The sequence below is a fragment of the Filicampus tigris genome, chromosome 20 (assembly GCF_054856515.1).
Source record: "Filicampus tigris isolate MCC_2025a chromosome 20, RoL_Ftig_1.0, whole genome shotgun sequence".
NCBI classification, from domain to species: Eukaryota; Metazoa; Chordata; class Actinopteri; order Syngnathiformes; family Syngnathidae; genus Filicampus; species Filicampus tigris.
The window spans coordinates 5837606-5859578 of record NC_141236.1 but is presented as its reverse complement, the minus strand read 5'-3'; the positions used below and the strand labels follow the sequence as shown (position 1 = coordinate 5859578).

At 38.6% G+C, this 21973-nt stretch overlaps 3 long non-coding RNA genes across 11 annotated transcripts in view; 2 read left to right on the top strand and 1 right to left on the bottom strand.

The window, feature by feature from the left end:
* The window catches only part of LOC147127994 (uncharacterized), a 28835-nt gene extending 22039 nt beyond the window's left edge, over nucleotides 1-6796 (top strand). Inside the window, exons 7-8 of one of the 2 annotated variants that reach the window (XR_015083805.1) lie at nucleotides 5798-5879; nucleotides 6595-6796. This is a non-coding gene — a long non-coding RNA (uncharacterized LOC147127994). Of the gene's footprint in view, nucleotides 1-1071; nucleotides 1266-5797; nucleotides 5880-6594 lie in introns of those variants that run through there. The other variant, XR_015083806.1, reaches the window with a different exon arrangement.
* Nucleotides 6797-10499: 3703 nt separating this feature from the next.
* Nucleotides 10500-21164, bottom strand: LOC147127992 (uncharacterized). Of its 7 annotated transcripts, none has more exons than XR_015083812.1 (9): nucleotides 21037-21164; nucleotides 18271-18342; nucleotides 17351-17400; nucleotides 15757-15846; nucleotides 15496-15563; nucleotides 13836-14104; nucleotides 13595-13679; nucleotides 12661-13493; nucleotides 10500-12454 (listed from the first exon to the last, which is right to left on the bottom strand). It is a non-coding gene; the product is annotated as an uncharacterized LOC147127992 (long non-coding RNA). The 7 variants fall into 7 exon arrangements; XR_015083811.1 differs by lacking the exon at nucleotides 15757-15846 and having other exon boundaries at nucleotides 12661-13149; nucleotides 13270-13493; XR_015083809.1 differs by lacking the exon at nucleotides 15757-15846.
* Nucleotides 11250-14134, top strand: LOC147127993 (uncharacterized). Of its 2 annotated transcripts, XR_015083807.1 has the most exons (11): nucleotides 11258-11391; nucleotides 11692-11721; nucleotides 11804-11871; nucleotides 11946-11990; nucleotides 12311-12481; nucleotides 12686-12751; nucleotides 12825-13212; nucleotides 13283-13496; nucleotides 13575-13713; nucleotides 13802-13862; nucleotides 13941-14134. It is a non-coding gene; the product is annotated as an uncharacterized LOC147127993 (long non-coding RNA). The 2 variants fall into 2 exon arrangements; XR_015083808.1 differs by having other exon boundaries at nucleotides 11250-11391; nucleotides 12825-13496.
* Nucleotides 21165-21973: the final 809 nt, after the last annotated feature.

The window sequence follows — 21973 nt, the reverse complement described above, 5'->3', positions numbered from 1 at the left end:
TCATTGCACAGGCAATGAAGTAATACTAAAAAAGGGCGCCCCTATTCAAAAGTATACCACAGTGACAAATAAATGTTGGCTTGAATACCCCGTTTTTAATACCCTTAGTTTGCTGACAACCAATTGCTATTGTTATTGAAACCCACATCGGTGTCACGTTTTGCTTGCTTCTCACTCGTTTCTTTTGGCGGCCGCTTAGCAATGTAACTGCAAGCCAAACAAAGAGGGGGGGGGGGGGGGGGAAATCCTGCAAAGCTTCCTTTTGCAACTTTCATAAATTTAATCCTAAAAAATATATATTCTTTTGGGGAATTAGAGTAACTTTTTTCACCGTTTTAATTTAATTGTGACTTTTTCTATTGACTACTGTATATGCTTGACATTTGATTTAGCAGCCCACAGCTTCATTGCTAAATGTATACCAGACAACGGTGGACGTAATGGTTAAAAACAAAATAAATAAAGTTTCTTATTAGCTTCTATCACCAACTTTTCAACCAATTTCCACAAACTCACAGGGGCTTGTCTTTTTCCGAGCAATCAAACAGCGATTGCCTTGGCAGGATGATATCCTGAAAATACAATGCCAAACTGCCCAATGTAGAACATTTTCAAATCCCATGAAAGAATCTGGCCTTGTGGAACAACAAAGCACACATGGTTGACATTTCTGTGCGGCATAATTCAAGCCGAGCGGGAGCCTGGATAATTTCGGATCCGGCCCAAATGTTGAGCTGAGCTGAGCTCACTTTGACGCGTGTGTTTACAAGGTCGCAAGACACTGTGGTTAGACTTAAACGCAAATAAATTATCATCTCTTGTTATCAACGACAGAATTATTAGCGGGATTTAGACTAAATATAGCCACTAAGGCCTGAAAGAATTTTATTGGCTCTCCGTGAGTTGGGATTCTTTTGAGTTTTGACAGCCTTTTTTGTTTCTCCAGAAAGGTTACCACTGCCAAGGAGTTTTTTTTATTTTATTAAATTGTTTTTTGTACAGTAGGTCTATAGTTTTCCATGTTTACAGTAGGAGATCCTGCATTTTCTCTTTTTTTCCCCCCAAACACAGATGATAACATTTCATCTTCTTCTTCACCACCATATAAGGACTCAAGAAAGATCTTTACCACAACTTGGCTTTCATCAAATATGAACAGCATAAGCAGAGTGCCTAAAATGTCTTGCTCTCTTGTTCCAAAAGAATCAAAAATAATTTTACCCCAGCTATGTAAACCTCCAGAAAATGATCAAATTTCCACCAAAAAAACCCACATAGATAGAGGCTTCCTTTGTTGACTACATAAATCAGAGGTCCCCATTGCTCTCAACCCTTTTTATTTTATTTTTATTTTTTTTAATTAAAAAAAATGCTTTCCGCTTACCAGCAATCATTCGCCAACGGGGGTGGGCTGCGGGGACGCTATAATTTTTTTTCCCCATTGCTTTTAAATTGCCAGATTTAATTGCTACTATAGAGTAATTCAACATTTGACCATTTTTTTTTTTCATTCATTTCAAACATTTTATTCAGCAGTTTAACCATCGTCGATCAATACAAAATAAGACAGGAACAGGCCTTACGCCTTAAATGTAAAAGGTCTTGGACGTTTAAACGATGAGTCAAGCTCACAAACTCTCCCTTTCTCTCTCCCATTTTCTAGCACACCCGACATTAACATTGAGCAGTTTATCTTCATGTTTGAGCCAAAAATGAGGCACACGGTTGAGGTTTCGTCCAAAATCATCATTATGATCTGACTGTACAATGTTCTAATGCTCCCATATTCCCGGAAGATAATTAAGAAAAGACAGTCAAAGCTTAAAAAATCAGGACTTAAATGAATAGCGGTTATTCGTCAAGGCAGAGTGCGTCATGTGTTGTTCAACGCTATGGTAACTGCGATTAAAAACAAACAACAACAACCCCTTTTTGCGCACATTTTTCCTCCACTGTTCCTGCAACAAATCGTCCCCCCCCCACCCCCAGCCATTCTTTCTGGACTATCCTCCACCGCCATCAATCACACTGCATTTGTGCCAAACATTCCTTTCCTGTGTGCCTGAAGAGAACTCGGGTACAGATCAACAACTCTCTGCCGCCCGGCTGTCTGTCCATTAATGGCCGTAAGTGTCCTCAAACGGTGAGAAAGCAGATGCGAGCTTCTGTGGAAAAATCTTGTGATCACACCCCGCAGACAAACACTTCAAACCCGGAGGTTTGATTTGATTTAAAGGACACCATTTTGAAGTGTTTTTTTCATTTTTTTTTTTGTGCATTTTTTGGGGGCGGTGAATCCTTGACATTTTTTCCTTTTTGGCAAGTCTACTCTGTCAAATTACATTTAGTGCCTCCTGAACATGAATGCCTCTTTGATAGTGAGCAAAACAAAACCATGTGATCTGACGTTAATCAAATCCACCTTGGATTGTTTTGCATTTTCCAACATCAAGGGATCCTTGAGCCAAATTCCCACCGCAAGCTTGAGAAAATGATCCCGTTACGCAAAAATCGGCGAAAACTCGGTGGAAATCGCAGTTTGCAAACCTCATCTTGGGAATTTGTAAGAGAGTGAAATATTCAACCTCCCACACAGATTTCCCTTGTGAGAATTCAGCAAAGACCTGCACGAAACATTATTGGCTCTGTCTAAAAATGATTTAAAATGATGAGTGTTTTCAACACAGACAAGCATGGAAATGATCTCTTATTGGCAACATTCACTCGCGAGAGAACAGAAACATCCATGCTAACGAGTTTTATGTTTTGGGTAAAAGGAAAAAAAAACCAACAACGCGCAAAACAACTATTTTATTTAAGAAAAAACATGTGATGTCTGTCATATGAGTCAAAAATAACATTCAACTTCGACACACAAAATTAAACCACACACACCACAACGTTTTTATTTTCCAAAAGTCTTCCAACTAAAAAAACACATAAAAAAAGCTGTTTTTTTTCTGAGACCTTTTCTTATCTTTGTGAGAGTCAAAAATGCCATTTGTCAAGGCATCTTCAATCCCAAATGCTGATTGGCTCTGCCACACACGCTGTGAACCCCTCCCCCAGTCTGCTGCTGACCGACAACTTCCTTCTACGTGTTTTTTTTTCTGTGTGTAGATTTTTGTTGAGTGAGCGAGCGTGATATGAATTTTGAGTGTGTGTGTGAAAGGTTTTCTGGCGTGTGCGAGAGGTTTTTTTTTTCACGCGAGCGAAATGTTTTTTGTGTGTATGAGAGGTAAATGTTATCTTTGGCCTCACAAGAAAGGACAAATGTACACACTTCAGGCCCACTAATTGAAACACGGCATTCTGATTAATTTTGCGTTTGTGGAATATAAGTTAAGCAGCAAAATGCACTCGTTTTTAGCCATCTCCGGGGGCGGCCATTTTGTCTGCTGTCGACTGACAATGACATCACAACTGCTCACAACGACCAATCGCGGCTGACCTGTTTTCTGAATCCGAGCCGTGATTGGTCCTTGTGAGCAGTTGTGATGTCATTGTCAGTCGACAGAAGACAAAATGGCCGCCCCCGGAGATGGCTAAAAACGAGTGCATTAACACTTATTCCACAAACAAATTTATCAGAATGCCGTGTTTCAACTAGTGGGCCTGCTGGGAACATATTCTTGAAAAAAAAATATGATTGGATTGACTTCCACTTTAACTCATATTCCACAAGCAATTGTAATCAAAATGCCGTGTTTAGACTAGTGGGGGTGCATGTAACATATCATCGTAAAGAACATTTTTGGGTTGACGTCTTTAAAAAGAAGAAAATGCCTAAATGACATGTTCAAATTGAGGAAACGAAACAAAATGATTTTCATTTAGTAATCGGTTGTGTTACGGTTTACTTTCGGAGAATCGTCAACCCGTATGAACGGGGGCGTACGCACATTATGACAAAAAGGTTTGAGGGTACGCAAGACAAAAAGTTATTCAAATCAGCCATAGTGTAAAGTCGAAGCACAAGAACCACAACCTGAGGTTTCAGATGAGGATGTTTGGACATGGCCGGCGTCCACTCATCTGTTTTTACTTAGTTCTTGCCACGTGAATGTCAACACACTGACAAACTGCACAAGTGGCTGTGCAAGGCTGAGCTGCACATCAAATCTGGATCCCTTTTACTCCTTCACACTAAGCTCGAGCAGCATGATGCAATGTTAACAGCTTGCACTTCTCTCAGAGGAACATTCACATGAGAAAAAATAAATACATTATTATTGAAAAAATTTCGCTTGGAGATATCAGTATTGTCAAAATGTTTTTTTGTTTTTTTTAATTTTCACATCAATAGGATTTCTGTAATGTGGAAAACCCCATTAATGTAAAAATAAAAGTAAAAAAAAAAAAAAATGGACATGAAACCACAGGAAGAGAAAGAAGAAGAGAGATGAAAGTTGGACATAATTTTACACCAAGGAACATAAAAAGGAATGCATGAAGCGCTATGACACTCAGTAAACTCACATGTGGTCTCCAGGAAGTACGGGATTAGGAAAGTCATACAACATGAATACACTGAGAAATGTTGACGTTTATCCTTAAACTCGAAGCATGCAGCTCCACACGATGATGTTAGCTTAGCGTTAAACGACACCAGCTGTTGTTGATCAGAGCGGGGCTGAACTGCTCTGCTGTGACTCGGAGAGAAAAGACATCTATTTCGTCACCGCACCATCAATGCATTGAAGATGTTTTCATCAATCTTACAGTCAGATGTTTCAACCAAGAGATTACACTAACATTTTGGCACGGATGTTTGAAAAGATTGCTAGTTACTTATGCTCACTTTTACTCTAACTGTACTTTAAATCCCATTCTTTTTTTTTTTTTTTATTGTTTTTTCTTATTATTCTTGTTAGTCATTTTTGAATCTGTTTGTGGTAAACAGTAAGGTTATGCATTACTTTCAATCAGACTGATTTTTAAAAAATGTAGGATTGGGAGGGGATATGTTTTTTTTTCGGCGGGGGAGAGGAGGGGGGAAATCTATTTAGTTTATTTATTTAGATCAGGGACTCTGGGGGGGGAAAAATAGGTTGGCAAGATTCACAGTTTTATCTCAGAATTCTGACTTTGAAGTGAGAATTCTGACTTTATTCTCAAAATTTGGACTTTAAATTCAGAATTGTTCTTTAAAGTCAGAATTCTCACTTTAAAGTCAGAATCCTCACTTAATTCTCAGAATTCTGAATTTAAAGTATCCGCCATATTTGATGTGGCAGCGCCCCCCTAAACTAATGCACGTCATTCTGACTTATAAAAGAGAGAATCTTGCCAACCTTTTTTTTTTTTTCCACTGGCCTTAATCCTCTTCCGTATGTATGTTTTTTTTTTTCCTTAACTGAATAAAAAAAGAAGGGAAAAAAACATCCCATTCTTCCAGTGACATTTTTATGCGCTCCGACTTCCTTGCAACCTCAAACATCAAAAACAGTGGAATACAGATGAAAGAAGTATGGACAAACCCACTTAGGTAGGCTACATACCAAGAAAATGATATTTCTATATTGTTTCCCCCCACTCATGTACCCCACCCCCTTTTTTTGAACTATCTAGTTCAGGTCAGCTTGTCAGGGCACTGCACCGTAAGTTTGAACCGCAAAGTAAGAGGGACAAAAAAGTGATCAAAGCAGTTATTTTGGTAGCTCTCTCGAACTTTTACAATGTAAACGCAAAAAACTACATTCCAAATTTAATCGAGAAACGCGACCTGAGGTGGACAGGGCTTTTTCTTGTCTGATGTTTATCTTTCATTATGTAATATCAACTCTTTCTGCTACAGAAATTGGAGCCACGGGTCCAACTAGTAAATATTCCAGGGAGGCCAGTCAGCCACAATGCTCGGATTCTTAAATGTTGACAAAGTGAGTACAAATTCTTCCCATCGTGTTTTTGCTGACACCGTGATGTCCTCCTCGTGCACCCCAGCAATGTTAATTTGGCTAGAGTGATTACTTCGCTTATGTCACGTGTTTGAGGTCCATGCGGGGTTCAAATGGAAAGAACCTGCATAATGCAGTTATGTAACGATGCTTTTTGACCCCTTAGTTGCCGTTTTAAACAATTTTGAAAACAATGTGTAGAACTGTCTGCAAATTGAACCACTAAAATGTCCTGTAAATGAAAAATGTCACGCATGTATATGGACACGTACATGTAGTAAGTTGGTCTCAAATGGAGGGAAATGAGAACAATAATGTGAAAACAGGAGAAACCGTAACATCACTTTAGCATTTCAACCACACTGGCCGTCATTCTCACACCCTGCGGAGTTAAACAATACGTGTGAGGTCGAGTTTGTAAAAAAAAAAAAAAAAAAAAAAAAGAAACAAGGTCAGATTATCCTCAACGATTTTCCACTTCCACACATATCCCGCTGTTCTCCAATCACATGTATGTATTTCAATGCAAGTTAAGGAGGAGTTCTCCAACAAAAAGGAAGCACATACTTCAGGGAGTGTATTGTCTTGTTCTTGGGGCGTACCTCCCAAAACGAGTGTGGGAGGATGTTGCCGTGACATTGCGCCGACATGAATGATTTAATCATTTTTATTCAACCATTTTCTGAAACCTTTGGAGATTAGGAAAGCGGGTGATGAGGTTTATTATTTGACATTGGGCTGTCGTGTATGATGAAGCAACCGTCACAATCATCTGGAATCCTGTTTGGACTGCTCAGCATTTGGAGGCAGACAAATTCAAGTGAAATCTCAAAAAAAGTCTGACTTTTTAGAAAATGTTCATTCTAAGGGCAACAGAGTCCTTTTAAATAAAATTGTAAATAGAATGATTTGTTTGCCCGTACATTTGTCTGAGTCTTTGTTTACAAATGTTTACAAATCAAAGTGTCAAAGATTTTAACCCCCCAAAAAGCAAAATGAAGAGATAATTTTGAGAGAGAGAAAAAAAATGGTCTTTTTCTTTTTCTCTTTGAAAAAAAAATAAAATAAAAAATAAGAGTGAAAATGTACCAAACCATTGGCAGACTATCAAGGTGAAAACCGTACAGTGGGATACCTGCGTCCCACTCCTAATTTTTATATTTTAGCTGTATAACTTGTTTTGTTTGTGTCAAACTTACACAATAAAATTTTAACTTAAAACAGTATAGTTTCTGCAGTACTTGTCCAAATATTTATCAGTAGTACAGGGAAAATGAAAGGAAATTTTCAATATCACTTTTGCAAGTTGATTTACAGTGTGCACCCTTAATGTTTCTGCTGGCATCCCTAAAAGTTTGAGTTAGGGGCCACTGTGTACCTGCTTAAAAAAAAAAGAAGTTCGTCTTCAGCCCCTTGTGTCCAAAAAAATAAATTACTTTTAAGCCCTCTGTCAACGTAATGAAAAACATTTTTTACCAAAATAAAGACTACAAATACAGTATACTCAGACAGCAGCTGTGTTAAATTGCTCACTGCTACCACCAAGTGGCAAGTAAAATTAATCCTCATAATCCTCAACTTTAAAAATAAATAGTGAAAATATGTAAGAATAAATCAATAAAAAAGGAAAAAAGAACTGATGTGCTCAATGAGGTGAATATACTGTAAATCCTTAATCGTCAGCAAACAATTTTAATTGGCACATGAATTGAGCTCATTCGAGAACACAACGGAGTATGACACTGCTGTCGCCCCGGAAAAAAAACCATTGCTACAGGTTAGACGTTTGCAAAACAGCATAAATGATCCACTGTACTTGCAAATTTGTAGAAGGACAAAAAAATGGCACACACCGCCAACAACACCTCATGGGTCCGTGTCTCTTTTGGTCATTGCATGTTCCGTTAAAGCAAGATATTAAAAATTGAAAAACGACTTATTTTCGTTTTAATATCAAAATATTAAAATTTAAATACAGCTTGATTTTCTAGTTTGGTGTCTGGAACGAGTAAGAGAATATTTGGGGTTCAATTTTTAATTATTAAACGAAAATAGAATATATCACGAGATTCAAATCGAAATACGGCTCATATATTTTAGATTCCTGGAAGTTGTCACTGAAAGCATTTCTCCCAGTGACCAGGAGAGGGCGACAGCGGAGCGCCTGAAGACGATATCGTGAACTGTATTGTAACCTGGAAAGGAAAATGTTGGTATCCTCTGTTAAAGAAATAATAATAATTATAATAATAATGATACAAGAAAAGTAATCAAAACAAATACAACTTTAATGAAAACTAGCTAATGAAAATCAGAAATAGCTTTTGAATTATGGTTGAACAGCTTTATTTTAAAAATGATAATCAGTGGCGACCCCTGAATGGGAAAATCTGGAATCAATGGAATCAATTTTGACCTTTTTGCATCACACTTTAGTTGGCCCCAGATCTATCTTTTGATTCCTGTTACCTGTCAAATATAGAGGGGTTGCATTTTGTTGAATGTTCAAGTATGTTGTATTGAGAATAATAAAGATGTACTTCTGGAGCCTGTTGCTTTTGTTTTATGTTGTTCCAAACTCACCTTCAAGGGAAAGTCAACCCCGAAACTGTCTTACATTCTCACTATATGCGCATATAGTCAAATCATTATCTTACACATACCGAAATGTAATTTTATCATACTAATGCTAACACAGCAAAGGATTCTAGAGAATTGTAGTTTCTCCGATTTATATCTTTTTTTAAATTTATTTTTAAAGCTTTTTTAACATTGCAAGTGATTTACGATATTCCAATACAGTTTCGTCATTGCTCCAAAAATAAACTCCTTACAGGGACACACCTTTACTTTTTATTTGTTCTTTTTATGTTTGCTATTCTCAATAAGCCTAAGTAAACAAGAGAATGGCTTCAACAAATCATATATTCTGGAGCGGCCCTTTGAATCCAGATGCTGTGGCATGAGTGTGATTCACACTAGGTATACCAAGAACATTGCTGAACTGAAGTGGTCTGTTCAGACCATCCAATAGGCGGACAGAAAATGCTGACATCACAAAGAACCATCGCGGTTCAATTTTTAAACAGTCCCTCTTCTAATATAATTGGCATTGCTCGGCCATGCAGCGCTGCCAGTGATTCTGAACGCCCATTAATTTGACATGGCTGCTGATTGGACATAAAAACATCAACATGTACTAGAAGCAATGCAGTCAAATGAAATACGACGCAAAGAAGAAAATACTCTATTAAGATTACATGAAAGCAATTTAATTAAACTAATACTCGAATATATAGGGACCTTCCGTGTTTTATATTTTTTATTTTGAAACTCAAATCTGAAAACAACAAACAATTTTAGCTGGTTTTTAAAAAAAACAAACTATTTTGCATAAAAATATAACCATGAAATTGGATTCTGTATTCATTTTGTTCACAATCGTGTACTCCGTCCATGGTGCTAAAAATAGTAGTGTATCCCACAATCCCATGCGGCGGGGCGTTCTTCCTCTGCGAATGCAGCTAGTGAGTGGGAATATTTTGATAGTTTACGCGACTACAAGTTTTAAGTGAATTTTAACAATTTGTACAGATGGAGAAGTACACTTTAAACAGGCAGGCGAGTGTGCGGGAAATTGCGTGTGATTGGAGATTTGGATCCTTACAAACGTCTGCAGGAAGACTGGATTACTGACCCGATGTATGATATCAATCTTGTCAAATATGTATGTACAATACACGAGTCTGTGTACAATAGTCAAACGTTAGTAGTCATCTGAATTCAGGCAAATTAACTTAACGTGTTCTCATTGGCCTATACTACATTCAAGATGATCTCAGGGCAAGGGACTTTTCAACCACTTCTAAGAGGCAAAAGTTCTTACTTCAAGTTGTTTAATTGTCACTCCAACCTATTGTTCCATGCAACACTGGCGTGTAAAACAAGTGATTAAACAACGAACGTCCGCTAGCTAAATGCTATCAAACGGTATTGTAAACGGCAGACATACTAACCAAAATTAGCGGTGATGTAAATAAACCTTTAAACAGCACGCAGGGAGCAGTCTAGGGTGTTGTATAATTATCTTCTTCTGTGATAACTATAAACGTGGACACGGGAAAGGACAGCACATCGGCGTTTAAATGTGCATGAACCTATCTTCAGAAGCTTGCTAAACGACTGTGATGTGCGTGCCTTATAACCATGGCAACAGCTTGCGGTGGATGAGCGGTGATGTATATTCCTGATGACACGTAATACTTTGGGGGGCCCTCGGAAAGTCTTCCCATTTTTTCTTTATTGGGAATATTTCTTATTAGTAGTTGTTATTATTAAATTTGATTTCACCATGTTACGTTGTATGTTGCAGGTTAAAGGCTTCAGTCGTGTCGGACCAGTAACGACCCACCCACTCCCCCAACCAACGAGACAGACGCTTCTCAACCTCTCAGCAGAGTTGGCTTTATCGACAAAGCATCTTGAAACACGAACTAAACATTTGCGACTGTTTGTGACAGAAGCAGACAAGGAGTCTGTGTTTAATTCAACCACTTTATTCACGATCACCAATAAAGAAAAGTAACAGACTACATTGCCTCTTTGTCATATTCGTCTTCAATTTCAAACCAAGTTGACAAACTCTCACCTGATGGATGACATCGTGAAGTCAGTGGTAGTAAACACTGCTGGGTTGGGGGTTATTTTAGTTTGAGTGTCATCACAAAGTCCACGTGGAATGTCAGCAGTGTAAGTGACCACTTCACGAGGGATGCCAACCCTCTACCCATTACATTTCCCTTTTTTATGTAACTAAGCGGCTCGGGGAATGGCAGTTTGGAAGGCTACTGTTGACCACAATCCAATAAATACACAATAAAAATTCGAAATTTCTCCAACAAGATGGCCGAGTGGTATAATAAGTAGCGTGGTGTTTCGGAGACTCGGGTTCGATCCTCACTCTTTGCTCCTTCACAAATAAATTGGGAACCATGCAAGAATCGAACCCGGGTCCCCTAAAGACCATGTCACGACACTAACCATTCGACCATGTCAGATCTTTTGGGAAAGGTCGATTGGTCAAATATATATCCAGTTATCTACACATTTGCGTTCTCTGCGTCACCATGCCTGATATATACTACTATGAGGGCCAGTGGCTGACATGACGAGATAGTCGAGTGGTAAACATCACTCCTTCGTTATCAAACAACCCAAGTTCGAACCCCGCTAAGCATTTATGACAATGCTTATATTATTTCACTCCCGCGTTCTCAATGTAACAACTTCTTTACGAGCGTCGATTACTTAGCTTTCCGTGTTAAATAAGTTTTTTTGTTTTTTTTTTTTCCTCTGGAAGTGACGTCATCGCCGGAAACCTATTTAAGTCGGGGAACGAGAGCGGAGTCATTCTTTCTCAGCTCGCTGTCAGCCTCCCGTCGTCCTCCTGCTGCTCCGCACACATTTCCACAAGTTCATCGACAACTTTGATAAGGTGAGTGCTCAATCTTTTAGTAGCCTCTCAAGACTCACTGGTTTTTTACTCACTTTGAACTTAAAGTAGCACTTTTGGCGTGCTCACGCCTTGCTAACATGGCAAGTTAAAGCGTTTGCGCTAGCGTTGGTTATTAACGCTTCCTACGACTTTAAATTGCACCAAAATGCGTTTTAGCAACGTACATACTGATAAATGGACGGATGCAGTAATTTAAATATTTATTCATGTTTATTCAACAGTAATGCAGCTACTTTGTGTGACGATGACTAACGAAGCGTTTGCTCAAACCTTTTCCAGCATTTGGACTAAAGTGCTGCTTTGCCGAAGGTAAGTAGTCAACACTTCACAAATAAACTGAATAAAGTATATTATCATGCATGCGTGTTAACCGTCTCATTTCTGTCCACAGGCTTCCATCTAAAACAAAAGGGCCAGGTTGACTGCAAATTGGCACAATTTCTGTGTTTTCATATACAGGTAAAGATATCATGAGCCACTAGCTTGTCAGGCTGAATATTTTAGTCAAATGCTTACATTCCCTTGTCTTTCAGGCCACCATGATGTTGAAGAGGTGTCCAGCTCTGCTCTCCTCACATGTAAAACACACACTCTTTCATTCACGTGTACACATTTTTTACTAATTATTTCAGCATGTGCTGACCAAGAAGCCTCCTGGGATCATCTCAATCAGCAAAAATGTGTCAGGTCCAGTTAGTGAAAACCCAGCCACAGTTTGACTTGCGCCACAGGTGCTTCTACTCAACAAGCTTCTGGGGAGCTCGTTTACCTGCCGGTTGAGTGGAAGCACCTGCGGCTACAGCCAAACTGTGGATGGGGTTTTACTTTCTGGACCTGGATTTGACAGCTGTGTCAGGTGGGAACATGGACTCAATGGCAACTTTAATGTTTGTTGCAGTATCACTCCAGGAAGAAGCACCAGCCAGGATTCTGGATGAAACCGAAGGAGGGGCAGGAGACCTGGTGTGACTTTCCAGCAGTGTCCCATCCAAACTTCTGCTTCTTTGGTTTTCCTCCAGTCATGCCAGAACTTCATTGAGAGCTGTGAAACAAGATGGCGGTGTATCAAGTGAGCATTTTTTTTTTTTTCCTCTGCAGTTTTGTCAAAGTTGCAGCCAGAGGTCTCAATCCTGTTCCTTGACGGCTGGTTTTCTGAATGTTCTATTTCAGATGGGCGCAATGGAAAAATGGCAGGACAGTGACCCACAAGGAACGGGTTTGAAGACCCTGGTCAACAAGATACTTTACCTTTTTGTCTGCTCTTGTCCACCAGGTGGCGCTGAATAACCTGCTCAGTGCAGCGTGTATCAACTTGTGAAGTCAGCTCCTCTTGGTCAAGGTTGGGACCTGTTGCTAAAGACAAACTTGAGCAATGTACTTGACTGTTTTTTTTTTTGTTTTGTTTTTTCTAGGTGGCATGATGATCAAATTGCTGACCGGCTGCACGGGCTACTAAAAACTCTGCATTTTGAAAGAGCACTCTCCTGCTTTTTCTTGGACTTGGCATGTACTGCAGCTTCCAGTAAGAGTGCCGTCAGGGATTCTTCCACATGCTGGGCAAAGAAATTCTCCATAAATGTGGCAGGTCCTCAAAGCTGCCAACGTTTTCAATATTATGACATGCAAATAAACGTAGTAAAAATAGCAGCTTGTCTGGTCCATTGTTTGCGGTATTTGCAAGTTTGTCTGTCAGGAAGAAGTCTCTGCACCAGTCCAGAGTTTCAGGAGCTCGACCAGCTGCCGCAGTGGAAGGTTCCAGTCCACAGTAAATCAAAATATTTTAAAGAGTTGTGATTAAAGGTGAAACACTACATATGTTGCTGATGCCATAAGCGTTTGGGCTAACTTTTGACTCACCTTTTGTCTTTAGGTCCACACGCTGGCCAACTGACGACTTGACCATGCAGCAACGAGGAGACTTTACATTTTATCCAACTTGTCGCCATGGTGTTCCAGATGACTGCATTTGAGGTTAGTAATAGAATTGTCTACTCATGTTTTTTGTCCTGCAGATGGCGCCACTGGAGTGCTACGAGCTGCAACATGACTCAAAGTGCGTCTGCCTGAGGAGGAGCCCTCTGCTGGTAAGAAAAGGAACATTTTATTTCAGCAAGCATGTTCAGTTGTCTTGACAAAGTTGAATGATTTGTTCTTGTGTCCAGTGTGGAGCACGATCCAGTACCTGCTCACAGCCAGCGACAAGCAGCAACACTTTTGCCTTGTTGCTTGCTCATCCACGAGGTGCTGAAGCCAAACGTGGAGGCAGCCTGAGAAGAAATGGGAGACATTTACACTTTGAAGGTATGCTCTTTAAAAAAAAATGTTCACTGCACTATCCTCATGACAACTTTTCTGACCCAATACTTTCGTTTTTTCTTCCCCTTTTTAGGCGGCAAGGAACAAGATCATCCATCATAACGCACCTGTGAAGACTTGAGTCCTGATCGCTGGTAGGTTTCCAGCCCCAAACATCTTCTGCACCAGACGTTGACTTAATTTTTGACTCACAGATGTTTTTCTTGTCTTAGGTCCACACTTGCCGAAGTTCTTCTCGCTGGCCGACCACTTCGCAACGAGCAGACCGTCATCCGACTTGCAACTTTGTCTTCATTCTTCTTGCTGGCCGACCACTTGAGCACGCAGCAACCAGCAGACTGTCATCCAACTTGCAACTTGTTTGTGATTGTCTACTCTGCAAAATAAAGCTTGATTACAAATGACACTTAAGCTCTTAACTTCATTCTTACACACCACAACAAACTTGCTTAAAGCATAGTAACAAAACAAAAAATCAAAAATATTTTTTCTAATTTTTTCCCACAAATATTTTTCCAAAAATATTTTTCTAAAAATATTTTTTTCCAAAAATATTTTCCTAAAAATATTTTTTTCCCCAATTTTTTTTTTTGGGGGGGAGGGGGGAATATTCTGGGAAAGTGGGTGTGGCAAGGCTGGAATAAAGCTTTCTGATTCGCTGATGGGTCTGGAAGTGGGTGGAGCAATGCGGATAAAAGGCTGTGATTGGTTGAAAGGTGGGCGGGCCTATGCAAATTAGAAGCGCTGTGATTGGTGGGATTCCGAAGTGGGCGTGGCTATGCAAATTAGGACCACTGTGATTGGTCGGATTCCCAAAAGTGGGCGTGGTTATGCAAATTACTGCATTCTGATTGGCTATGCAAATTCGAGCCACACCGTGATTGGTGGATCCAAAATTGGGCAGAGTTAGGGGCAGTCCTAGCAGCAGATAGTTTTTGGGAAGGCACTTTTGAGTCTTCAGGTCAAAGTTGCACTTCAGTCACTACATGAGACGCAAGTCTTTTACTATTCCCCTCAATCTCACATGACCCAAAGCTCGATGAATTTCAAGATTGCTCCAGTTTTGAGTCATGAGGAGACAAACAGGAGTAGTAATGTGACACTTGTGTCCACAGTAGTCGTGACTGACGTGCAACTCTCACCTCAAGACTTCAAGCGGCCTTTGGAATAGTTTTCCACTGCAGCAACCGACACGCATGAAAGGCTTCAAATGAGGGCAGATTTACCAATAAAACACAAAGACTGCAATTCAACTTAAACTATTTATTGGACAGAGAAGCTAACATGACAATTTGAAAGCATTTCACCAGTCAATGTTTGTGTGAGCTAACTCAAGTTGCACACACAGACATCGACGATGAAAGCAGCTGAAGTGTTGCCTGCTTGACGCGCTCATGTGTGATGTCACTTACTTCAAATGACGTGCACACACTTTGGCGATGGCACCAAAGGGGGACGTGAGCGCACTGGGGCAAAAACTAAGTGCACAGCACAACACCATCATCACACACTGCTGGACATGTTTTTAAATGACACTGATGTGAACCAAGTTAGTCAAAAATAGACGTTTTTTTTTTTTAATGACATTATTTTTAACTACCTTGGCCCACATTATTGTCATTCAGAAACATATCCAGAAGTGTCTGACGATGGTGTCGTGCAGTGCATGAAGCAAAAGTTGAAGTTGAGTGCACTCACGTCCACCTTGTGGTGCCATGTGACATCACACATCAGCTCGTCAAGCACACAACGTTGCTCAATACTCACATGGGTCCAAATGCGTGTCCCACAAGTCCGTCGGCTGCACCTTTGAGGCCCAAGCCTCCTCCATCCATCTGCTCAGGCAGAAAATAAAAGCAGTAAGTAACACTCTTCTGTACATAAAAATTCTAAATAGTCTATTTCAAGATTCAAGTCATCTTATGAGTAAAATAAGGTGGTATAGTTTGACTTAACATTTGCAAATGTGCCCACACACGTCATGCATCTGTGTGAGCAATCAGTTGGTGCAAGCATTTCTCTCCACACCTGACATCCAATGAGCTACTCATGCGCCTTTCAATCAACTGGTCAAGCAGGGCCTCAAAGTCCTCCAACTGAAAATCCTCCGCCCATGTGCTAAGATAGAGTAGTTTGAAATTAAAAAAAATAAAACTACTCCAACATGCAGAAATCTGAACCCCTTGATGTCATTCCTTTGCCTCACCTTGTAAAAATGTCACTTTACAACATTACATTATCTGATAAGTACTGTAAAATAATACTTCAAAGCATTGGCTCTCACAATTACCTTACTTTCCAAAATACACAACTTTTCTCAAAAGTATACAACGTTTTAAGTTGACAATGTAAGATTACACATTTTTGTTTTGTTTTTTTACCTGGCCCAAATAATCCGTTGTATTAGAATGTGAAATTATTAATCTGGGAAATATCATATTAAATTGTCCATTAATGCAATTTTGGACTCTAATTAGGACTGTCAAAACTAAAGCGTTACCTCAGTTGATTAATTTAGAATGCATAAAGCGTTAAAAAAAAGAACTCTGTTTGACTTAATTCCTGTGGCAGCTGACCTCTGCTCATCTTGCAGCCAAACTAATGAGGAGAGTCACTGGTACAAAGACAGACAAAGATGGACTTTTACGTAATTTTAACTTTAAAAAGTTACTCATTGGAAAAATCCAAAATATGTCTTTGGCATATCGTTCAGCAGTGGTATTTCTATACTATACGACTTTAATTCTACAGCACATTTCATAACAGCTGCAGCTGTAACAAAGCACTTTACATTACAATGTGAATGCAGTAAATTAAAACACAAATGACTAATTACAGTAGACACTGGAAAGCAGCAGAAAAGTGTCAGTCTCACGTTGGATCAAAAGTCAAAGACTAGAAATGTCTCTTCAAACGGGTTTTGCATATGGACAGAGAGGGGGCTTGCCTGACATTGAATGGAAGGTCATTCCAAAGCCAAGGAAGGACCAGCAACAGAAAAGGCTCCATCCCCACATAGTCAAAGAATCATATACAAGGATCAAAGAAAGCTATTTGAACAGCCTCTGAATCGAAATATACCGGTACTTTAGCAAAATCTTGGAATTAAAAAAAAAAAAAAAGTAAAGTAAATCTGTTTACAAGCTTCATCTAAAATTATAGTTGAAAAAAAAAAATGTGATTACGATTTATGTAAAATTTTGCATTAATTACTTCAAATAAATTGATAGCACGAACTAATATTTTTTTTCAGGACCAATTAATATACGTCATGACATTCTTAATAATTGAAAGGTCTTTGGATTTATTTTGAGGTTTTTAATTTATTTACAATAGAATTGACATTTCTGTAACGGCTTATCTATTTCATAACTTATTCACTGCAATCGCCAGTATAAAAAAAGCAACAACATTTTGCTCAGAAACATAATCAAGACGCCTCTCAGTGAAGCTGCACTTGTGTTTGGCTACTCAAAGGTTTGGCTATGTTCTTGATGTTGGGGTGGATGCTCTTTCTGTCTGGCAACGTCACACCCCAGCACATGGCATTTATTGCCAACATACAATTTGACAGCTCTGTCTTTAAAAGCTGCCTCTACAATCAATCTTTAGGGGTGCTCACCAGAGTGGTGGCTTCATTTGCAGTCTGAACCCAGAGGAAGGGACAATCTCCTATGGCAAGACAAAAAGTCACTAAATGTTCATAACAGTTGTGAATTTTCATTATAGTTTTTAATTCGTTTTGATTTTTTTTTTTTAATTCAGTTATTTTTAATTGTTTATTGGAGCAGGTTTGTTAATTTTTATTTTTTCAAAAATGTTTCATTTTAGTTTTTTTTTTTTAATATAGGGAGTTTTTGTCCCGTTCATGACTAAGTCATGCTAGTCCAAATGACTGTTGGACGGACGGTCCTTCTTCACTGACATACAGGAATACTAAAAGAATTACATTTCAAATGAACATCCCAGGCTCATGGGAGACCAGTGACAAAGAAGAAAACGAAGCACATCTTCACTATAATTATAGTTAGTTCTATAAAAGGTACTTTCAGTTTTCATTTTTGTAAAAGTACTTTTATTTTATTTCAGTTTTAGAATTTTCGTTACTTTTATTTAACTATAATAACCTTGGTAACTTGCTCTTTGCTTATTATTTTTAATTTTTTTATAAACAAAGAGGGGTTAGAAAAGTCACAACTTTTTTGCAAAAAATATACTAAGTTATCAACACTGAGCAGCCCTAGCTGTAGTCACAAAGCCCCAGGTTGTTCTTTTAAGCACCTGAGAACTCTTTTGGACTGAAGGAAAAATGATAAGAAATCACATTCATTATTTTTAAACACAGTATTGTAAAATGAGTAAACATTCACATAATAAAAATATACTGTACATTTTAATGTACTTCAATATTTTTTCCAATAGGTCTAACAGACATGATTTAAACTAAAAGTATATTTTTAAAATAATGTTTTGACCCTCTCGAGTCACCAGAGGCATAATGCTACACAGAAGAAAATGGAAGGAACAAGCAGCATGCAGTACCTTTGAAGAATATGTTGATGGTGAGATGTGCAGGTAGACGACCAGCAGCAGGTGAACATGGGGAGAGATTACCTGAAAAGTAGTCACACAAATGCATCAGTGATGTTCACGTGTTTTTCAGATGCACAAATATATTGATGATTTTCACGTGCGTTTTTTAACGTTGTGTGTGCATTTATCATGACTCTGCGTGTGAATTGTCGAATGGGCATTTGTGGCTCAGCGGACACCCGTATTTCTTTTTGACACCAACGTCATGCCATTTCTAAGATATTCCCACACTGGAGGCTGACATTTCAATCGCGCAAACGGCAAAGGCGCTCCAACTGTGTCCGTCTGTCGGACTGCGCGCACAAAGCGGAATAAGCCCGTGTGACGCGCGTCATGGTAAATTGGTCCTCTCGGAATATCCGAGTCTGGTCGTGTACTTTGCCACGTTAACGAATGTCCAATTTAACTTGCAGCGATCACTGGTTCAAACGGATCATAGCGGGAACGGGAACGCTCGCGCTCGCCGAGGCGCGAGGTGCGTTCAAATACAGTCGAGCACGTCACACTCTTACAGAAATAAGTGCATCAATGCATTAAAATGTTAATAACCCCCAAAATATCAAAACAATGACATAGGCCTAGATGGAGCTTCGATCCTTCATTCTAGTGGTTGGGATGTCAGACATGATGATATGTTTACTACCCAGTCCCAAAGGCTTAAAAAAAAAATATATATATATATATTTTTTTGGTGCCTGAAGACTTTCGTCAAGTCCTGGATATAAATAAAAATAACAGTAGTGTGTAAAAAAACGTAAATGTTTTCATGTTCAATTTTTTTAAGGTGTTAAAAAATGATAAACATGTATTTTTTATGTTATCAATATATTTTTGCTATTGTTTCCTTTTTGTCTTCTTTTCAAGTCATATAAAGTATTGACCTGTTTCGTCAGACGCTACTTGTTGCAAAACAAACTTCTTATTACTGCAAAATATTTTGCAAATACAGTATATCGAGTCACTGTCGATCTTTATATACGAAACTACGGTATGCCAACTGAGACGACTATACATCAGCAAATATGGTCATGCTGTAACAAACCAAAAAAGGAAAAAAAGCGCAAAAGCCCTGTAGCAGGAAAAAAATGTTGATAAAATAGAGAGCCTTTGAGGAGAGGGGGCAACAAACTATTTAATAAATGAGGAAAATGCAACTTTATTTATTTATTTACTTAATTTATCTGACTTCTAAAATAGGGAGCGGCACGAGAGTGTGTGTCATGCTGAAACGGAGCAGGGCGGGATAGAAGTCGCTTTCACCCGGATGGGTTGGGACACGATTTTTTATAAATGTTTTTTTTTTTTTTTTATACTGTGGTCTGGGATTTTTTTCGGTCGGATGTTACGCGAGTGAAAATCTACTTCGGTGTCATCAACCCCATACACAGCAGTTGTCAACATTGATTCACATGTGTTGAAAGGCCATCCAACTTCAGTCCGCTAGAGGGCAGCGTCTCTGTCTCCAACAATCCGTGTATCATTTGGTGATTAGATTTTCAAAACAATAAGGGTAGTAAAGAAAATCTTTTGTCAATATTCGTTCAAAAAAACCTAAATGAAATAAATCCGATAACAAATCTTTTTCGGATTTTGCTGCAGAAATAGAAAATGGAAAAAAAAAACCTGAAACAGGCACTTTTAATGTTTGATGTACAAGTAAGGCATTCTTCTTCTGCTCCCAACTCTTCTTCTATGCCTGTAGCAGCAGACAAAGAGGAGGAGTAGAAGACGAAGAAGAACGTCCTCATGACAAGGCAAAATAAGCTTGAGGGAAACAAATGACGGCTGTATTGTTTCCCAAGTTGTGTCAAATAAACACATAAGAGATCAGATCATGGATTTCCGTTTTTCAGTTTCAAACTTTCAGACAAAAAACTGGATACAGCGCATTCCATTAAATGTAAACAGCAACACCGCCTCCTAGTGGAAATAGTAAGGATGGCCTTTCCACATACAGTATTATGTAAATATCTCGGTCTTGTATATGTGCGTGTGAGAACATCTTGAAACCGCGTGCCTGCTGATCCACAAACGCACGTTCGACACTTATGTACACAATAAGCCATGATAAATGCACACACAACATAAAAAAGGGGAAAAAAACGAATATATTTGTGGACATGAAAAGCACATTTTGGTGCAAATAAATCTTTCTATTCAAAAACATAAATATTTAGTTATATAAGTGAAATACATTTGTGAAAATCACAAAGATTTGTGGATCTGAAAAACACGTGTAAAATGACGCATGCATTTGTGTGAATAATTTTGAGATACATCTCTATCTATGAAGCCATCACTCTTCTATTGTGGACATCAGCTTTGGGGTAGTAAACATACAAAACAACAAGTCAAGTCAAACGCGTTCCTTGATTGACTTCTGATTGACAGCTGAGTTCTACGTGTGGGCGTGCTAGCTAACGACCGCCTTTGTTGATATTTTTTTTATTTCTATTAACATTTACTATGCAATTTAACAAATTAACAGTTGTACATCTTATAAAGAATCTTACAATCAGGTGTAACAGTGCAAATAATATCAAAATACCAAATGTTATTGTTGATATTGTTTTAGATAGCTAGCGAGCTTCCAGTGACGTAACGAGTAACAATAAACAAACTACTACTAGAATGCCTCAGTGTCGTAATTATGCTCCTACATACACACATTTGTATTTAAATGGAAAATAGTTAAAAAATGTTTAAAGTACTCACTGAAGACACATCTGCCAACCACCGGGAGATTTAGTCATTGAAGTGGATGTGTAGTGTACAATTATTCTTCTTCGTCTTTTTCTTCTTCGTCTTTTTCTTCTTCGTCTTCTTTTTCTGCCGCTGCTTCTTCTTCGTCTTCAATGTCTTACATCTCGAGTTACATCTCCTTGGTGCATATCGCCACCGACTGGACAGGAGATCGCAAAGGTATTTGGCAAGCAATGTTTATCATATGGAGTTATCCATCGACCGTAGGCGAAAGAATGTGTACGACTGTACGATATGAGTAGGCTCAATTCAAATGGAAAGAAAAGCGTGTTTGACACATTGTGCAACGACTCTTCAAACATCAACAACATCAACAACAACACTGTATCGTCTATACAACAGTAAGGATGAGAAATATTTTTATATTTTTATTCACCTTAAACATGGTTAAACACTCCAATGTCAATATTTTCCTTTATTTTAAAATGGACTTTGGGAACAATAACTTTCATAGCTTTCTTTACTGAATATACAGTATTGGCACTTGATCCATACAGATAAACTCTGCAACTGCCCTGTTGAGTCTTTTAGCATCTTTGCTGTCCTTTGGGTATTTCACATCTTGGAGAGTAGGTGCTTCTGAGTGGATGGTGTGACCCTCTCTGAGCCAGTAACACTTGACTAGACTTTTGTTGTTGGTGGAGAAGTGAGGGGCAAGGGAGAAGGTACAGTATTTTAATTAATACGATCATTTTAATTTGAATATCATTGCTTTATTTTACTTGTTTTTATTATTTAAAATGTTTTACAAAATCGTGTTTCAATATAATATTTAATTTATATAATGTTTACTCCTTAATTGGTTATTTTTAATATTTTAAGAATGTAATTACATTAAAAAATATATATGTTATGTATTATTAACCATGGACATGTGGAGTACCCAACA